This window comes from Heliangelus exortis, chromosome Z (assembly GCF_036169615.1).
Source record: "Heliangelus exortis chromosome Z, bHelExo1.hap1, whole genome shotgun sequence".
Taxonomy (NCBI): Eukaryota; Metazoa; Chordata; class Aves; order Apodiformes; family Trochilidae; genus Heliangelus; species Heliangelus exortis.
The window spans coordinates 37,933,552-37,948,342 of NC_092454.1; the positions used below are offsets into that span (position 1 = coordinate 37,933,552).

General features: G+C 41.1%; 1 long non-coding RNA gene across 1 annotated transcript; it reads right to left on the bottom strand.

The window, feature by feature from the left end:
- Nucleotides 1–6,561: 6,561 nt before the first annotated feature.
- On the bottom strand, nt 6,562–8,870 carry LOC139789839 (uncharacterized). Its single transcript, XR_011723261.1, has 3 exons — nt 8,823–8,870; nt 8,013–8,045; nt 6,562–7,926 (listed from the first exon to the last, which is right to left on the bottom strand). It is a non-coding gene; the product is annotated as an uncharacterized lncRNA (long non-coding RNA).
- Nucleotides 8,871–14,791: the final 5,921 nt, after the last annotated feature.

Sequence of the window (14,791 nt, forward strand, 5' to 3'; positions counted from 1 at the left end):
GCTGCTGCTGCTCTCTAAGAGCTGCAGGATGGGAGAAGTTCCCCACCTGTTGCCACTGTAAGTGTAATTTATCCTTAGTGCAGACCCAGAGAATCTTATTCTAGATTATTTTTCCCTGGAAAGACTGCTTAATGGTGTCCCATGAGTCTGAGGCAGCCCTTTGCAAGGTCATAGGAGCACCAGGCTGACAGCAATAGCTCCCTCCCAAATTACTCCCTCAGAAAAGTTAACATAGTAGATTTCTAAGAGGAAAACCAAAAGTGAACTTTGATTCGGGCTGCTAAGAGTATGGAAATGTGACCAGGTAGAAAATCTCAAGGTAGAATAGGCACCCCTGGTGGGCTGGTGTTCACCCAGACTCTGGTTCTGGACACTGGCAGCACTTCTGTTGTGTCCATCTCTCTGGAGAGGAAGGAAGGAAGAAAGGGAGGAGGGAGGGAGAGAGGGAGGGAGTTCCTCACTGGGGGAAAGGTCAATCAGTTATTCTAGTCCTTTTACTCAGTGCAACTCGGGTCTCCAGGAAGGACTATTTTTATAGTAATGTTCCTGTATTTTTGCTTCCTTTTCATCCCAAACAAGAGAATCAAACAGGAAGAATGGGTTACAGTGAAATTTGATATACATGTTTAGGAGCTTTTTAAATCCCCGCTTGAGTGAAGAGTATCTGTTGTTCATGCTGTCAGGAGTGACTTTAGCTTCTAGCCAGGATGGTAAATTGAGAGATGCAACTGACTGTGCAGGAAGTGTACACACCATGAGTACAGTAAAACTCAAAACTCTGAGAAACACAAGGAAGTAAATGGTGTTCCCTCCTTGTGACATCACACCATTAAATTTAGGTTTAAACTTAGATTTCAGGTATGGAGGATATGAGGGCTACTGGGATAGTAGGGTCCAGGGAACCCTTCCTGCTCCTCCCTGGGGCGCAGTCTGGGCATGGGGTCACCTGAAATGATGTTGGGGATTTGCAGAGGTCATGCCTTCCAGAGAGACAGCACTGCAGAAACTGATCAGTTCCCCACCAAACACAGGGGCACCGACCTCTAGTTACTCTAAATACAAACACTGAAGGTATGAAATGATTCTTCCCCACAATTGGCAACATCACCTCAACTTTCTCTGCAAAAAGCACCAGATAATTGCCTTGCTTGCAATAAGGCACCATAGAATTGCTTGTAAAATTCAATGTGATACGTTTTCTGGTGGGAAAAAGTCTTTTGACAGAACTTTTGTTTCCAATACTTTATCAATTGCAGTGGAATTTTTAACCTTCAGTTAAGTAAATGTTCTTCATTAGGATTTTTGCAACTGGCAAGATAAATCCAGTCTGGGCTTCAAGCAAAATAGTTCATACCTTTGAGCAGCAAAATGAAGTAAGTGTCCAGCTGAGAGATCATGGGAGCAGTGATTTTCTGTATCCCTGTGTCAGTCTGTAGTCACTTTTCAGGGATACTGAAAAACAACTGCTCCTATAATTAGTTCATGAAGTGTCACTTTGAGGGTATTCACTAAATCTAGCTTAGGCTGTCAGCAGCAGAAAGCTACAGCAGAAACCATTGTTGCAAGCTAATGGTTGTTTAGTGACCTCTGCTAAGAGAAATGCAACTTAATGTAAAGAAAAAAAAAAAAAAACAAAACAGGGAAACAAAACCCTAAGTAAAATTTCACTTGTTACAAAGTGTATTTTCTCATGAGACATGTTAGCTGTAAATCCTGATGGGCATATTAAGCTCTTGTGCAATTAATTTAGTGTCAAGATGGCTTGAACAACTCTCTCACTCCTGCACAGTATCTTCTGTGAATCCAAAGAGGACTTCAACCATCACACTGTTGACTCTGGACATTCCATGTCTGAACCAAAACTGCCCACACCCCTTTCTTGTCTATTTACAATAATCCGTTTTGCAAAAACTACACCAAAGAGGAATGGGTTCAGGAACCCCAGAGATGTTGACAGTGTTATGCTCTTCACATGGAAGCTGTATGTCCTCAAGGACACACCAGCCACTGCTCACCACATCTGTCCTCCTGCAGGGGTAACGCCACTCTACCTTACAGAGGGACAGAAAGGGACTGAGTTATGTGAGATCAAAAGTTTATGGAAATGCAGGAAGACAGTAGGACAGAGCATTCCATCATAGCCAACAAGGCAAAGAAGGCTGAAGTCACTATTGCAGCAGTAAAGTTTGGTTTAGCTCCTTAATTTGTCTACTCCCTGTTTGAAACATTTATATTTTTTCCCTCTCCAACATGCAATGACTCTTCATTATGTGTGGGGTGGCACAATCATTTCTTCTGTTTGTTTTAAACTGAATGCCTAAACACATTCCTGCTTCCCAGACTGCACATTTTTGTGAACAATGTAGTATGAGCTTTTCCATTAGAATCATTGCCCTTAGAGTCTGTTTCAAGGAAAAATAGTGCTTCTTATAAGTTTGGCTTGAATTTTTCAAAATGGTGTTTTCACGTATTTATTTTACAGCTTTGTTTGATAGAGAAAATGGGGCAGGAAAGAAAATGACATGTGAAGCTGACTGGGTCTGTTTCACAGAAAGCATGGAGAAACAGTCCTACCTATCCCCCAAACAAAACAGACTGTTTCATAAATCTGGAAGCAGCAGGACACTTTGTAAATATTATGCAAGGGGATCTAAACTTGGGTTTTGCCTGCCTCCATAGACATATCTGGTGTTTCTGTGTCAAAGCTGATACCCATGCTGAGCTGGGTATTGCTGAAGGATTTCCTGCTCCAGCTGGTAAATGAACCCACCAGGGATGGGTCCCCACTAGACCTTCTGTTTACAAACAGAGAGGGGCTGGTGGAAGATGTAGTGGTTGGAGGCCATGTGGGGAACAATGACCATGGAATAATAGAGTTTTCAATACTCAGGGATGCAAGGAGGGCCAACAACAAAACCTCTGCACTGGACTTCTGGAGGGCAGATTTTGGCCTTTTCAGAAGACTGATTCAGGGTGTACGCTGGGAAACAGCCCTTGAAAACAAAGGGGTCCAGGAGGGATGAGTGTACTTCCTGAATGCACAAGAGCAGACTGTCCCTGTGTGCCAAAAGGCAAGCCGGAGGGGAAGACGACTGGTCTGACTGAACAGGGAGATATTGAAGGAAATAAGGGTTAAAAAAGAGAGCTTACAGTCTATGGATAAAAGGGCTGACTACTCAGGAAGAGTTTAGAAATAAAGCTAGGTCTTGTAGAAGGAAAATTAGAGAGAGGAAGGCAGGATTTGAACTCAATCTTGCCACTTCCATTAAGGATAACAAAATGTCTTTCCACAGATACACCAAGGGCAAAAGGAGCCACAGGGAAAACCTCCCTTCTTTTTTGGACATGGGGAGAAACATAGTTATCAAAGATGAGGAAAAGGCTGAGGTATTTAACACCTTCTTTACCTAGGTTTTCAACAGTAAGGTAGGCTGTCCTGGGGACAGCTGGCTTCTGGGGCTTGTAGAGAGAAATAGGAACCGAAGTAGCCCCCGTAATCCTGGAGGGAACGGTTCGTGACCCACTGAGCCACTTGGATCCTCACAAGTCTTTGGCACCAGACAGGATCCACCCCAGGGTGATGAGGGAGCTGGCAGAAGAGCTCACCAAGATGCTCTCCATCATTTACCAACAGTCCTGGATCACTGGGGAGGTCCCAGATGATTAGAAGTTGGCAAATGTCACAGCAATCCAAAAAAAAGGGATAAAAGGAGGACCCAGGAAACTCCAGGCCTGTCAACCTGACCTCAGTGCCTGGCAGGGTTATGGATCAGATCATCCTGGGGGCAATCACACAGCACCTACAGGATGGACAGGGGGTCAGACCCAGCCAGCACAAGGTTAGGAAGGGCAGGTCCTGTCTGACCAACCTGATCTCCTTTTATGATCGGGTGAGCCGCCTGGGGTATGAGGGGAAGGCTGTGGATGGAGTCTGCCTGGACTTCAGCAAGGCCTTTGACATCGTCTCCCACAGCATTCTCCTGGAAAAGCTGTCAGCCCAGGGCTCAGACAGGAGCACTCTGTGCTGGGTTAGGAACTGCTGGAGGCCCCCAGAGAGTGGTGCTGAATGGTGCTGATCCAATTGGTGGCCACTCACCAGTGGTGTCCCCAGGGATCAAGACAGATAAACAGTATCAAATGTCCATGGATCCTTCTTCCCTGTACTAATATTTATGTGGGAAGGGTTACTATGAAGAAGAGAACTGCAGTTTTATGCCAGGACATAGAAAGAGGGGAGAGAGGGAAGGGGAGGATATTCCCTTCCTCTCCAATCGTTCCTACTTATGTAAAATTGAATTCTTAAAAGATTTTTTTTACAAAAGAAAAAGTGTTACAATAAGAACATGTTTATTTTACCCTCCTGATAATGACATCAGAGGAACAGCCATTGTAGCTGGAAGCACTGTAACCTTTCCAGAGATAATTTCTGAGGTCCTCCTGATGTGCAGTCTCTGAGCATTTACAAAACTTTATGTTCTGGGACAAGTAAAAAAAATCTGTATTAAATTACAGACATACTTCAGCTTCCACCCCAGCAAATTCCTAGTTAAAATAGCATGACTGCAAATAGATGCACAAAGTGCAAAATCGTCCCTTTGGATAATTAGTCATACTTCCATTATTCACATGAGCACTCAGAACAATTTCATTTCATTTTCTAAATTGTCCTTAAAGCACAATAAGCTAAATATTCCAGTATTATGGTGAGAAGTGGGGAAAAGACAGCTGAACTGCATGACACCGGGATCTAGCAAGGAGAAGCATTTGTAACTTGATTTCTAAACCCTAGATTATCTTGCAACCCCAGTATTCTCAGAGATGTAAAGACTAAAAGATGCTAAAAGATTAGCTGTCCTTCTCTTCTGTAAGAAGGTTACAAAAGAAGGTCCTGGACATTACCAAGAATTGCTTTCTCATAACCACAAGCTTTTAATAAGACTTACTCATCCTTTTACACTAGAGGGTAAGTTAGTCAGCATGGGCCCCATTGCTTTTTCTGTCTTTGAAAGAGGTCAGAAAAAAACAGCTGGGTGCTGCTGCTTCTCTGACAAGTGTGGGCATATGATGATGTGCATGAATCTCTCTTTGCCTCAAGGATTCACCTGCCAGTTCTGTCCCTTTCTGATGAGAAGAGAAGAGAAGAGAAGAGAAGAGAAGAGAAGAGAAGAGAAGAGAAGACAAGACAAGACAAGACAAGACAAGACAAGAGAAGACAAGAGAAGACAAGAGAAGACAAGAGAAGAAGGGAAAGGAAGGGAAAAGAAGGGAAAGGAAGGGAAAAGAAGGGAAAGGAAGGGAAAAGAAGGGAAAGGAAGGGAAAAGAAAAGAAAAGAAAGGAAAAGAAAAGAAAAGAAAAGAAAAGAAAAGAAAAGAAAAGAAAAGAAAAGAAAAGAAAAGAAAAGAAAAGAAAAGAGAAGAGAAGAGAAGAGAAGAGAAGAGAAGAGAAGAGAAGAGAAGAGAAGAGAAGAAAAGAGAAGAAAAGAGAAGAAAAGAAAAGAGAAGAAAAGAAAAGAGAAGAAAAGAAAAGAAAAGAAAAGAAAAGAAAAGAAAAGAAAAGAAAAGAAAAGAAAAGAAAAGAAAAGAAAAGAAAAGAAAAGAAAAGAAAAGAAAAGAAAAGAAAAGAAAAGAAAAGAAAAGAAAAGAAAAGAAAAGAAAAGAAAAGAAAAGAAAAGAAAAGAAAAGAAAAGAAAAGAAAAGAAAAAAGAAAAGAAAAAAAAAGAAAAGAAAAGAAAAGAAAAGAAAAGAAAAGAAAAGAAAAGAAAAGAAAAGAAAAGAAAAGAAAAGAAAAGAAAAGAAAAGAAAAGAAAAGAAAAGAAAAGAAAAGAAAAGAAAAGAAAAGAAAAGAAAAGAAAAGAAAAGAAAAGAAAAGAAAAGAAAAGAAAAGAAAAGAAAAGAAAAGAAAAGAAAAGAAAAGAAAAGAAAAGAAAAGAAAAGAAAAGAAAAGAAAAGAAAAGAAAAGAAAAGAAAAAAAAGAAAGCAAGCCAGTGCTGACTGCTTGCAAAGGTCTAAGAAACATGCTCTGATACGCAGCAAAAGACTGCACCATGTTGCTCTCCTCTGTGATGCTTATGCTGCTTTGGGAGAGTTAAACATTTCTACAGGCGTAATTTTACCAACTGCTTCCAACCTGAACAGCACAGGAAGGTGCTTATAAAGGGGAGTCTTGTCTGTTCAACAAAGAATGCTTCCCCTTATTAAGTAATATCACCTAAATAGTTGCTTTGGGTGGTTCTGTTATTTAGCCAGGCTTCTGAAGTGTTAATTGTGATACTTGTGATAAATGCACTGAATGATCATTTGATTTTGCTGAGTTCACTAAATTTCTACATGTTTAACTCTAAAATAGAGCTGGGCGAATGGACTTCAAAGAGATATTTAATAAACAGATTCCTCTGCTACCCACACAGATTATGAGAGTGATTTGTGTGTTGTCTCTCACTGTTATCAACAGGCCCCTCACTCCCCTCTGCATTTCTCTTGGTCCATTGACTGTGCAGATGGTGATTACCTTTAGGGAACCATGACCTTTTTGATACTAAAGTAACAGTTGAACATAATAGCAGAAGTTAAAATGTTTTACTCTGGACTTTGGTTTTATATATCTTTGGCATAGAAATAGAAAAAATGCTTCTAATTTTTGCTGCTTGCATGTCAGGTCACCTAAACATGACATAGAATTCCTGGTTGCAAACCTCTATAAAATTATAAAACAGGCAGGAAAAAAAAGTACTCCCCCATTTGCCCACCAAGTAATAATTTCAGTTGCATTTACCCTTGTTTGTGGTGCTGGTCTGTCAGTGTGCATGGGCAACCAGGAAAACCTTTACACAAATCAGGTCAGATATGGGCAATACTCATGCAGAGGCTATATAAAGGATAACCACATATTGCAGAAATTCTATCTTCATCACTTTTAAAGGAAAAACATCACTCTGAAAATTAAGAAAGGGACATGAGACACAACATTCCTTCACTAGAGAAAACAACATGGCAGCTTGAGAGGTTTTGGGTGGCCTTTGATGTCACATCTGAGCACAGGTAAAAGCAAGATCAGCATCCTTTGGGGAAAAATCAGTCTTCCCTGGCACTCAGAGTTAGTGTGGGGGTATGACACTGTTTGCATCAGGTCAAGGGGATGCTGTCCAATACCCACAAAGGCTCCACTTCACCTGACTGACTTCAACCATTTCCTCCATCTTTTAGGCACTTGTCCCAGCTCCCTAGGAACCAGCAGAGGCAGCGCAATAGGTTTAAATATTTGCCCCCTTTGCCATACACCTGGCAGGGGTTGGGTTGGTCCAGGAAGGGCCTGGCATCTTGTTGCATCCACTCACTGCCCAAATCCCTTCATCCAGCATTGTAGTGGTGGTGTGGCACGGGCAGACTCTGTCTTTGGTGATGTGAATATACCTGCCTTTGGATTGCCTTTTTGGCTACTTGGAAAGCCTTTGAGCTCTGGTGTCCATTGGGATGTAGACACAGTGCTCTGATTTCATGGTGCTGGAACTTGACACAATCAGGACAGATAAAATAAACTCAGACCTTAAACCTTTTCCAAGGGCTAGCTGATGAGCCTGATGATTTCTTTAACTAAACAAATAGGGTACCTTTGTCCTAGTTTGTAGCAGTTGAAAGGGGGACCTTAAGTTAGTTTCTTTTAATTTCCATCTAAATGCAATTTCCGTTTATTGAAGTTTCTTATAAATACACAGAGAGGAGGAAAAAGAAGGCAATTACTCAGTTGCTGAGTCACTGATGAGAGAGTTGCTGGAGAGGTACTGCTGGGTTGGGAGAGGGTGGTCCAAGGGTGGCAGGGCAGTGGGTACAGCTGGGAGTCCCACAGCTCCACCACCCACCCCGGGACTGCTGGAGGGGCACAGGGAACCCAAATCAGGTTGTGGAGAGGGATGGCAGCTGGGACTGCCCCTGCATGGGGATGGCAGTGCCAGGGCTCAGCTGGTAGCCTGGACAGCCTTTCTCTCCAGCAGGGTTAGGGAAGTGGTGGGACCTACATGACAATCACTTTCAGAGGAGTCATCGGGGGGCTGAAAAACAGAGAAGAATGTGGTTAATCACAGGTTATTTTAAACTGAATCAGATTCCTGAGCTGGTTGTGTTACTGCTTTTGTGGGCTGAGGGCATCTCTCCTTGAAGCAGGAAACAGAAGAGATATTTGCTGTGCTCATGGCCATAACCCTTTGTACACAAGAGGTTTTAAAAATGCAAAACCACGCATCCAATCTCTGAAAAACACAAGGCTTCACTTCTCAACATGCAGCTCAAGTGGGAGAGCAAGAGGAAGGGGTTTTCAGATCCAGCTCTCATGTAGAACAGAGCAGCTCACCAATGAGGCATTTTTGAACAACAGATTTTTAATAAACCACAATGTACAGGTTTGGGAAAAACACAGGGGTTTAATAAAACCCCCTTGCCTGTTCTCCACCTAACTAAACTGTATCTGGTTAAAAAAAAAATAAACAGAAGCCAGAAACTTAACTGATACTTGTACAACTTGCCTTAAAAAGAGGCTTAGTTAGCAGAAGAAAAAAAAAAAAGGCAAAATTACCCTGACTGCTTAGGACTTGCTGTTAATAGTGACATTCTTATATCAGCTTTTTCTAAAAATAGCCCTCTATTTGTAGCCCAAACCAATATCCTACTTATAGTCTAAAGTAGTCTGTGCATATATTAATTTCTTTCTCCAGTACCAATATGATCTACAGAGATACATTCTTGGCATAATCTTTTACTAGAATTAGATAAAATATAACACACACACAGAGCAGCTTTTCAAATTCTGTGAAATGCTTTAAGAAACTCACAGACAGATTTGCTCCAAACTACTGAAGTGCTGCCAGGAGGAGAGGGGGAGATGAAATGAAAGAAGAAAAGCCAAAGCTGCTGCAGGAGCTGGTTACTGGAGTGAGGGTGTTTCTGAGGCCTGGGGGCAGGCTAAGGGTATTCTTGCCTATTGCTGCTTTTATTGTTTAGCGTAGGTACGACAGTTTTTTCCTGAGCTTAAGTGCCGGCAACTGAAGATTTTTGATAGCCTGAACAAAGCATGGTGGTACAGACTTTACCCTCTGTAGAAGCACACTGGAGTACTCAAATATTTTGAGGCAGTGCTAGCTGTAAGGAAAAATTAGGAATGATTATCTCTGGGCTTCATCTTTTTTTGCCTGCTAGCACAACAGGATGTAGGAGTGGGTTGTGTTGTGCCTGCTCAGGCCCTGATCAAAAGTATGCTGCATCTTCCTGGCTCTCGTGGATTTTGAGGAGGGAAGTAAGCTGTTGCCACCCCAGAGCTTGGGGGAGGCAGGAATATAGTAGAAGCTCTCTTGAAAAAGCACTGCATCTGGAATCTGTCACTGTCACTGCTACTTTACATATCCAGGAGCAAGATGATGTGCTCCTCTTGCTGAAAAATAGGTTTGGTCTGCACTTGGGGCATCCCTAGGTGTTCCACCTCTGCTCCTGGAGGTGTAACTCACCCAACCTCTCTGTGATCTCTAGTATTGTTATTTCAATTGTGGACTTTTAAGTTGGATCACTTGGAGAAAAAAAAAATATTCAGGAGCAATTTCATATGTTAGGGTGCAGGGGGTGAAAAACTAAAGCTGTAGGAATGTTAAGCAGCTGGTGGCTGTAGCCTGGTAATATGGTTCTGCTGAAGCCAGGACCACAGGGTTGTGCCCCTGATGACCCCTTCCACACTCTGTCCTCACCTCTGTGCACTGGGGACAGCAACCCTTACCCACCATCATGAAGGGCTCTGGGAAACAAGGAGGAAAAGAGCTGCAAAAGTGTTAATGTTCTATTCACTGATATAAACTTTGGTCCTCAGCAGCTATTTGCAGATGAGTGTTAAATGCCTCTATTTACTGAAGGCTGGCTGACACCAAGAAATTACTCTGTGATGACCTGTGAGTCACCCTCACCAGATGACAAACCCTCAAACACAACATCAGCTTACCTGAAACACTGAGTAAAATAACTTTTAACTTGAGGCCTTTTCATAACATAATATGATTTCCTAACTCTGGCTGAGGACCCAGAGAACTATTCCCATTGTTGGTCCTTTGTTGTTATTATTTGGCAAATGCCAACATTTACATCATTGCTACATGCTTGAAACTATCAGCCAAGTCTCGGCACTGAGACTGAAACTTCAGTTCCTCAGCACCCTCTGCAAATCTGTGGATGGTGGTCCCATTTCTCCCACCTGTCTCTGCCTCCTCCTTACACTAAATCTGTTCCTTGGTGGACTTTCTTTAAGCTGTTGTGGTGAGAGAACTGGCAGCAAAACATCCAAATCTTTGGTTCTCCAAAGTCAGTCAGAAGGTGAGCTTCTAGTAGAAATAGACAAATCCGTATGGATATTACCCATCAGATGAGCCCAGTACAGCAACCAAAGGAACCAGCTCAGTCTCACTCTGAAGTCTGTGACCAGACTGAAAGGGATCAGGATTTTTCCAGGGTCATAAACCTACTTTTCCCTCATAAATCCCATGCTACTTAAAATACAGCTAGGGAAAATCTACTTTAGCCTAATCCTGTTTAAACCTAGTTTGACCTGGTCTCCCAGAAGCTTTGTCAAAATCAAATGGTCCTGTGCACTAACTGTTTCACAGGCTCCCTTGGGAACTCAGGGCATGTTCATCATGTGCCTAACTTTTCACTGACCTAGTAAACTTCAATCAAGTTTACAGTAAAAATGCTGTCAGCTCAAGGAAAATCCTCATCAGCAAACGAGACAGGTGCAGTAGCTTTTAGATGATATAACATGAGCATATATGATGGTAAAGAGTACATGAAAAGGAATGAGGAACAATTAATTAAACTGCTTTTCTTTTCCTCAGATCTGTGCTACAGTCTCAGTGATATTGCAAGTGAAGATTCACATTGGGATTGCATCCTGTCTCACTATATTGCAAAATAGCCATCAGTCAAAAGCATCAGAGAGGTGCTCTAGGTTTCCAAAGATAAAAGGTATGAGCCTGGGGGAGCATTTATCCACCAACCGATTTCCATGCTTGGCAAACACCTTGTGCTTCTAAAATCTCTTTCACAAAACAGTACACAACCAAGCTGATAAACATCTCCACAAAAAGGCTTTCAGAAAACAAAAATTAATAACTACATGTAAAGATTTCTGTAAATGAAATCTGAATATAAAATCAAACAACCAAGAAATGCCCAAATACATATGTCTAAATATGTCTGGCTAACATTTCATGACAACTTTTAGACACTGGACAAAGGGACTGAGGAACCTATCTATGGTGAGGAAATGAAGCTGGAAATTATTTTTCTGTGAGCAGGCCTCATGCTGAATCATGGCTTTTATATTCTGTTATATCAATTTATATTCTAGGTCATGTTGCCTCTACTTATATTGATTTCATTCTTGTACCAACAGAAGGAGGTACAGGAAGAACCTGTAAACACATGAGCCAGAAAGAGCGGGTTATAAGAGATTTACCATCCATAGTGCTCACAGCCCTACCAGAACCATGTAAAAAACTGAACAATACCCTCAAAGCATTTTAAAACTCTTGAGCAGCAAACCAAGTAACAGTGAGGTTGCCTGGCTGGCTCTGGATATGGAGGAGTGTAAACCAAACTCCACTCTTTAAAGTAGCTTAGCAAGTGAAGCAGTGAGCAGCTAAGGGGTCAAGTCCAACTAGGTAAGAAAATTCAGCTATATTGTGACATCAGTGACTAACCCTTTCCTTGGATTTAAACATTATTTCACAAGCAATGCAGCCTTGGTGGGTCACGTAACAAACCCGGTGCTTGTATATTTCAAGGAAGGTCATCTTACACTGATATTCAAGATGGGCTTATACAGAGATACTCACTTTATGCCTACAGTATATGACATTTCAAGTACACAACTTGTACATTCAGTTGAATCCTTTGAGCTAAAGAACGTTAACTGGAAGAAAAATAAAAAGATGAAGGAACTTTACATTTTATGATAAACCTGCTTATCACTACTTGGGAATAAATGCTGTGATCTGGTTGTAGATAGAGGGAGATAAAAAGTTAGGATTACAAGGAGGTTTGGTAAAGATATAGATATCTTTCTCAGGGGGCTTGAACCAAAGTAATATTAATGTAAAAAAAAAATAAATATCCCAACATTGCTACTGTACTGACCATGAGCTTACAGGAAAGAAACACACATTGAAATGAAATTGGCATTAAAAGTATCTGTCACCTACATCTTATCATCTAGTACAAAAAGCAAGAGTAAAACACAGCTTCTTCAGGAAGTCATATAATAATTTTAATAATCAACACTTTATTTTTAAATAGTACACATTTTTATTGACACAAATAGGCAGTCAAGCCACAGAGTTTTGAGTTGCCACTGTAGGTGCTGGTTTTTGCATTTGTCATCTCTGTTTTACACCTCTATTTTATTTAAATTGCAGACTGCTGATACTCTGCTGCTTTGCACCCCACATGCCAAAGCTTGCCTTCTTCTGCTTGAATTCAATTTATATGAGTCAAAAATCTGGTCTTCGGTTCTGTTTTTTTGTGTTCATATGTCTTGTCAAGCAGAAACTGTCTTTCTACTTCAGTCTAGCAAAAAGAATAAACCCAACACTGCTCTTTGGCCATCACTAAATTACCACTACAATGGACAACTCACAGGCTGAACGTACTCTGCAGGAGTCTTTATAGTAGATTAAGAGGTAACTCAAGGCTGTGAAATGGCATTTTTAGCTCTGTTCTATTAGATAAACCTTGTTGTGGTAATAAGTAATGCTCACTGCAGTCAGAGTGAACTTTGCTCCTGGACTGTTTCATTATTTTTCCAGGTCCAGTTTTTTAACTGTTCACCTCAAAGTAATTGTCATTCATTAGTCCAGTGGAATCCAGGTACTGTCAGGTGTACTGCCAGAGTCCCTTATGTCTCCTAAATCATAGCACAGTCCACCAAAATTCATGTGTGTTCAAGTTTAACTACAGAAAAGATCAAGGGGGTCACTAATAGGTCACATGAGGAAAAAAAAATTTCATTGCTTAGCTGGCTGAGAAACTAATAAAACAAACATAAAAATCATGCATGTATATAGAGAGCAAAGGTCCTTTTCTTACCGAATCATTGCTACTTAACACACCTGGATACCTGAGACAGAACAACTTCCTTGTTTGCTGTGAAATTTCCTCCTTCAAGCATATGCATCAAGTGACACTGTAGAACTTGTCCAGAATGCTGAGGACCTGCATTTTGACTTATTTAAAATCCTTATTTAGTATCCTTTGAGTCACTGAAACTAATAAACATGACAAATGCAAGTATCTAAGACAATACCTTTAGACTGCAAACAACCTTACAAAACACTCGGCAGAGCAACATTATCAAAAGCATGTTTTTCAAACCAAAGATAAGTCAGGGGCTTCTTGGCATGGAATCCCATGCTTTACAACAAAGTCATCTGGTAGCTCACCAGCCTTACTACAGGTCTGAAACACCACAGGAAGGCTGTCATTATACTCTAACCTGCGAGTCTGACACTAATGACCAGTAAATTTGCAGATAATCCCGTGGAATGTATTATTTTGCACAGCCTCAACACTAGCTAGGCAACTATTTCACAGATTGAAGATTACTAGTTTTTGGACACCTGCTTTTGTTTACTCATTTGTTAACATTCGCTCTCAGGATATCTTTATCTCAGGATAAAGGTAATTTTCTGTCTTGTACTTTTGCTTTCAGGTAAGTCTCTTGTAAGTAGCTGCATTGCTGGAAGTAACAGCAAGTTTCTCAGTCAGTGTCTGCTTCTGGGACTGATAACTCTCCATGTTTATAGTTACAGCCAGAGATAAGTGTGCAGAACCAAGGACACTGCTCGGTTCTGAGGAACATTTTGCCCTCCAGAAGGAAAAGAAGAGTAAAGAGGCCACACCTGCAGCCCTCCTTTGGGGAGGAACAAATAAGATAGATGGCCAAAATTGACCAAAAACTACAAAAAGTCCCCATCATTTGGTAAACTTGTTTGGGGCAGAGAAAGACTCTTCCCAGAATAGTGTGTTTATGTATAAATTAAGACCAGCCAAACATCAAGTGAGGATCAGTATCACATGAAGCAATCACATTTCTTTCTTGGAAGCCGTTTGTTACCGTAATCTGGAAGAGCAAATGTCAGCAGCTATATGAATGGCTTGTTTAGATTTTAGGGCAGACTCTCCTCAGTATTTTTACTACCACTGCATTAAATCTGACTGTGCCATAGCAGTTGACATTTATTTTAGGAATATACCAGTCTTCAAGTTGTGCAGCAGGGAGCAGGACCTGAAGCTACATTCTTAATTCTGAAAAGGAACATATACCAGTTTTGGCATCCAATCTGAAACACAACACATTCACCCCCCCACCCATTGGCATTACCTGCTCCTTTTAAGCAACCTTCCAACTCTTTGAGCTTTTAGTGAGCCTCCACAGAATTAGAGCTCCTGAATTACTATGGGTACTATGTAAATTATGAAAATAATGAAGCTCAGGGGAGTTTGCAGATTTACTCCCTAGTACATGCTCACATCACAATGTGGGCAATTTACACAATAAAGTTTATTTCACAGGAAAAAGAGGGATTTTTCATTCCATACTTTCCTCCTTGATTACTTTAAGTCTTCTCAAATACTGTCATTCTTCAGATGACAGTACAGGCATCGAGAGTGGGACTATGGTAAAGATTAACTACCAATATCAGTACTACTAACCTGTCCTAAAACACTCAATCAGAACAGTGTCAAAACAGACACATTGTCCTTAAAT